Below are 6009 nucleotides of genomic sequence, written 5' to 3'. Positions count from 1 at the left end.
CTTGCAAAGAGGAAGCGTGTGTTTAATCTTGGTTTGCATCAGTCAGGACATGTCAGAATGAATCTATAAATGAGGCACAATTCAAATGAAATGGAAATTACATTTCTTTTACAAGAGCTCACCAGGATGAAAAGAAATGTCCGCAGAGTCAGGCGTCTGTGTGTGTGAAAAACAGCTTTACAATAATCCAGTAGATAAAGAAAATAAAAAGGCCTTTAAAAATCACATCCATCGAATTCCTGAATAATAAACATTTATTGTATATACTTGTCAAAACTCTGAATTTGCTGTGATTTACAAAACTATTCAGGACTTGGCACAAATACACACACTCTGTCTCAAACACACACAGATACCAGTTTGTTGGTACAGCCCAGCCTGTGCCTGAATGAATGAATAAGAGCTGCATGGGGAATTCAGTGAATGCATAGCTAAATCCAAGCTCAGTCTTGAAACCCAGGCAGAGGCTGAGCTGTGTGCCAACAAAGCAGCTGGGTACACGCCGGGCACATTTTTCTGTTCAATCATGCTCTTTGTGAATAATATGTATTAATGCCGTCCCTACTTAGACCTGCCAGTTAGCCTTTGGAGATGATCCGGCTTCGGGACCCCATGGCATTTGAGGCATATGTTTGCCTGTCACCTGCTGAGTATATTTCAGTCCGTGCGTCAGGCATGGCCACCGAGATAGGCCTCGATTCATCGTGTATGCAAATATCTGAGCGCCGCCACAAGGAATGATTCCCCAGTCACAGAGAGACAAGCAGATAGAGAACTTCAGTGGCATGTGTCGCCCACACCAAACATGCTTCTATACATATGTGGGCAACACTACATCAAAGACCAGGGATCAAAGATTCACTGCTTTTGAAAACCCCATACTGTATATCCACTGTAAGAAAAAAATATGGAAATGGAAATGATCCAAAGCTCCAATTACGATATAATTTTGTTGACCAAACTGACACTTTCTATCCTGTAAATGTGTCCCTGAATATTTTAATTTTGTGAGACTTCATATTTCATATTTCTTACATTAATATTTTCTGATTTATATATATATATATATATATTCTGAAATTCTTATTTAAGTAAACCAAGCTTACTACTTTTGGTGATTTAAACCATTGTAGTACTGCAACTTTATCTTAAAAGTCCCCTCCACATGTTTTAAGACATAAAAAAAACTGCTTTGAATAAGCGATATGTTTTTTTTCCCCATAATTTAAGTTCAATGATCTATAAAGGAATTCTTGAAATTACATCTATTCCTTCCCCTTATTGAAAAATACTGAATTTATGCATATGCAAATATGTTTCATTTCAAAAGTTGAACTTTTGAATGCAAGATGTCTCTGTTCTCAACATGCACTGGAGGCTTCAAGTTTCCACATCACATATGTGTAAGTTGTGAACTGGACCATTATTGACCTCCAAACTATTTGTGATGTCACAAATCATGCTCGTACATGCCTTAAACTCAGATTTAAGGATAGATTGTACACATTCAGCAGATTAAGTTATAACAGCCCTCTAGTGTCAAACTCTTCACATACATACATCACTCTGCACACTTACATGTACTTTAAGTGAGGGATTTTAATACTTTTTACATACAGTATATGAATCAATATGGATGACTCAGTTTGGTGCTGAATTTCTTCAATCACATGAAGTAAATTATCTTTTTAGCCACTTAGAGTCAGTGTAGCAAGCTGTAAACACATATTATCACCTTATAACATTGGCAAATGTGTTGGCAACAAGTTGTTTATTTACACATCCAGCAATTACAGAGCACCATTAGCATTATTTTGTGTTTCTGGAATATTGAATTTAAGACCAATATTCACTCTCCCGTTAGCTGTTTTGGTTTCCACCAACACCTAGGGGACTATCTGGATCTTTAGCTGCTACAAGGTCCACTGTGTTTACCAGCTAGTCACTACCTAGTCAGCTGTTTAATGCTGAGCAGGCAGTTTATCAGAGCTTTTTTTTTTTTTTTTTGCTGGAAACAGCTGCCTGCTACATCTGGAAACAATGCTGATGAGAGTGGCCTAAACCGTAAAGTTGCGGGCAGGAAAACCAAAACAATGAGAAAAATGCTAAAAAGCTCTGTGGAACTGAGGGAAACTGCAAAGTTGGGTGATAATTGCCTGTGGGTTCGTCACTAAAAGTAACTCCTCTCACATTATGCCCCAATTGTTAATATAAACACACTGATTAGTGCAGCTTTAAGTTTCCCCACATGGAAGTTTTATGTATTCACTGTTATTCAGCATGAATTGAAAATGCTGCAAAAATCTTTAGAAACTTCACAATTGGATTTCCTCTTCCTCTCTATTCCAGCAGCAGGCTTGGTCAGATAGTGAAGAGACAGGATTATACAGTCAACGCATCAATAATATTGTTATGACACAGCTCTTAACCGGTGATGGCCTCTACCAATTGAAACATGAAAAGCCAAGCTGTCGCCTCAGTCGTCTGCTGAATCCTTCCGGCATCCCAGCGACACTGCCGGTTCCACGCTGCTGCCAAAACACTCACGAGAGCACAAACACTGGGATAACTTATCAGGGATAAGTTACATAAACACAAGCGTTCAGAACTTCTCCATTATACACCTTGCATGCAACACACACAGAGGGAAAGACACACATGCACACCTCCCCTCCTAGCTAGGTCCTCTCTCCGGCCCCAGGATTAGGGCAGAGGATTGTGCACAGCTGCTCCCCAACATCCCCGATAAAAATCAGGCAATTTCACAGTCAGTGGCATTCTTTCATCCCCTAATCCACACCCTGCATACAGTATAGATGAACCTCACTGCAATGAGAACAAGCTGCTCTGAGCTGACCCCCCCCCAAGTCAATGTGGACACCTTCGATTGGCTATAGAGACATTGAGCAGCTGAACTGTAGGGTGCAGGAGCAAGAGGAGTCAGGTCCAGTACTGCATATTGACCCTCACTTCCGTTGCAGCTCCTAATTAGATGATTTTGTTCTGACCTACAGCCAGTAGTCTTGAAAAAGCAGGGACTGTACTGTAGCTTACAGAGAGGTAAAATAAGGAAACTGAGTATTAGTGCATTTATTCATGTTTTTTTAATTCACAAAATATATTTCAGAACTCATAACCAATGATTGCAAGATATAAACCAATGTAAACCACTTTAAGAATGAGTGAAAAGCACATTGCAACTATACAAACCTCCCACTTGGAGTAAAGACCTTGACAGGAGTAGCCATTGTTTATAAAGACTTTATTTAAAGCATTTCCTTAGTCATGGCAAGCCTTTATTCTTCATAGTTTTTTCCTTTCTCAAGTGATTCACATCGCCCATTTTGTCTAACCCCAACCTCCATTCACAGAGTGATTCTTCACTGAAGTTCAAACAGAGGACAAAAAGGTACTTCAGAGGGAAAAAAGAAGAAAAAAGTATGAATCAAAAGGCAAGGAAATGGTATTCACTGTACAAATGTCGGGGGAATTTCAATGTCCGCTGAGGCACAGTAGAGCTCTGTTTAGCCTCGCAGGCTGTGTGGTGAAAAGAGCAGCAGCCACAGCAGGGTACATCTATTCTGACAAGTCCTTACACATGCTGAAAATGCCTGAGCAAGGTCTATTTGTATAAGAGGCAATAGAGCCAGCTGAAGGATGCTGGAGCTTTAACATGATAACAGGATCATTTTATGGTTTTGCTTTTGGACGATGTGAAATTAATGGGAAAAAAAGGACTGTATCCTGTTTGTGCATTAACAGTTCAGGAAACTCGATTATAGTTTTTGATTAAAAAACAGACTTGTGAAAACAAATTCTTTTTAAGACTTATTTCACCGGAAATAAAGGGGATTTTATCAAACTAGATTTGAAAAAGGACAAAAGTACAGCACAACAGCACAGTGCTCTTCTCAAACTCTGCTGATAAATTATTTTAAATTACTGAGCTGCTGTCCTCTCCCTTCTTTTAATTCTGATTTATGCAGAGAGTTTGTAAGTTTGTCTCAAAGAGGGCGGTCCTTTCTACATACATTGCTTTGAAATGGTTAATGGATGTACATTATAATAACAAAGTGATTTCTTTTTGATCTCCAACATGAAATTCTGGTTTCCTTTAACCCTCTTCACAGAGGTCAATGTCAGGTTCAAACTGCACCCTTGAGACTTGCAAGGAACTAGTCTTAGTCAAAGACACCTCATGAAAACATCAGATTATATTATTATTATGGTACTAATTATAAAACAAGCAGCGAAATGGGATTATGTGATGAAAAGAATCCTTTTCAGTCATGCATATGTGATACATTTATTGTGTACATGAAAAGCAGCTCCACTCTGTCTTCTGCGATTCTGGAGCCTCCAATAACCTTTCTAGTCTGTGTGAATTGTGTCTAGATGATGTTACTGTACTTTAAGCGAGGCAGAAGAATGTGTCTGCCTATAGAAAAATTTACATTGTTCTTCAGAAAGTTTAAAAGATAAGGCATGTGTAATTCAAAATGTTTCTTATTGTCAACAAATCTCAATCACTGGCCAAAATCTAATCCATCTCTTTATATTTTTCGACTTCCTAAAATCTCTGTGACACTCATTCCTACTGAATGCATAAAAGTTTAAAAACAGGTCATAAATATAATTTTTTCTAAAAGGCTCAGTAATTCCCTTAAACAGGTGGGCACTGCAGTTTTTTTTAGCAAACTCCCTTTACTCAAACAGGAGTAGATAGTACATTTGTGAGGGATTATTTTCAGCTGTGGATTAATACACATCTGGTGTGTTTGTGAGTATTAATGGCAATAGAATAGTAACAAACTACAGTGCCCCTGTTCATCAAGTGTTTGTAACAGTTTTTGGACAACAATGTTACTAGTTTAACTACACTTCTCTATAGTGTGGTGGTAGCATCATTGTTTTCTGAATCAAATAGCTTTTCAGTAGCAAAGCTCTTTTATTGATCAAGTAGTGTGGTGGTGTCCACACATGCTACATTTTCCCTAGCATTTCTGAAGCACAAGCACAGCAGATCTTTCTGTTGCGATCTGGAAATAAATCTGCTAAGGATAAGTACGTGCTACCACCATACATGGACAATTGTGTATGTGTAACTGACAGAGGCACTTCCGTATGGCGGTGACATTGCTTACCAATCCCTGGGCTGATGCCTACGCTGACTCTGCTGCAGGGGAATACGGAGTCCGTCCAAATACCCACACTTCCATTCTTGAGCACTTCAGCATGTGTGCACATACTGTCAGGTAGTAGGCAGGTGTGTCCCGTCCCACTTTTGAAATATACCAACACACACTACACTTAAATGTGCAGTGTGTAGGGTTTAGTGGCATCTAGTGGTGAGGTTGCAGATTGCAACCAACTGAATAACTCTCCCTCTCCCCATCCAAGCATGTCGGAGAACCTACTGTGGCCATGAAAAAAATGCAAAAGGCCCTCCCCAGAGCCAGTATTTGGTTTGTTCATTCTGGGCTATTGTAGAAACATGGCGGTGCAACATGGCGGGCTCCATGGAAAAGGATCCGCTTCCTATGAAGATATAAAGGGCTCATTCTAAGGTAATGAAAACACAACAATTCTTATTTACAGGTCATTATACACTAATTAAAACATACTTATGAATATTATATTCCATTTCTGCCAAGTCCATTATGCTAGATGCCACTACATTCTACACACTGCACCTTTAACCCACACTGAGGCACAGTTGGCTCTGAATATCAGAGGAAAGGTTTAGATTCCTCTCAAATATTACTTTTGTAGTTTCTAACATTGACCAGTAGACGGTACAACAAAAATGCAACTCTACAAAACCAAAGTATGGTGGTTAGTCAGAATTATTTGCTTGAAATTTATGTAGATATAGCTACCAGTACAGAGTGGGCCTAATAAAAACACTACTTTTTAAACTGCCAATCATATAAAATATAACAACAACAACAATAATGATAATGATAATAATAATAAATATAAAAGTAGCTTTGATGTAGCAAGGCAAGG

This window comes from Thunnus albacares, chromosome 22, assembly GCF_914725855.1.
Source record: "Thunnus albacares chromosome 22, fThuAlb1.1, whole genome shotgun sequence".
In the NCBI taxonomy this organism is placed as follows: domain Eukaryota; kingdom Metazoa; phylum Chordata; class Actinopteri; order Scombriformes; family Scombridae; genus Thunnus; species Thunnus albacares.
The sequence above is the reverse complement of the archived record's forward strand: the minus strand, read 5'-3'. Positions refer to the sequence as shown.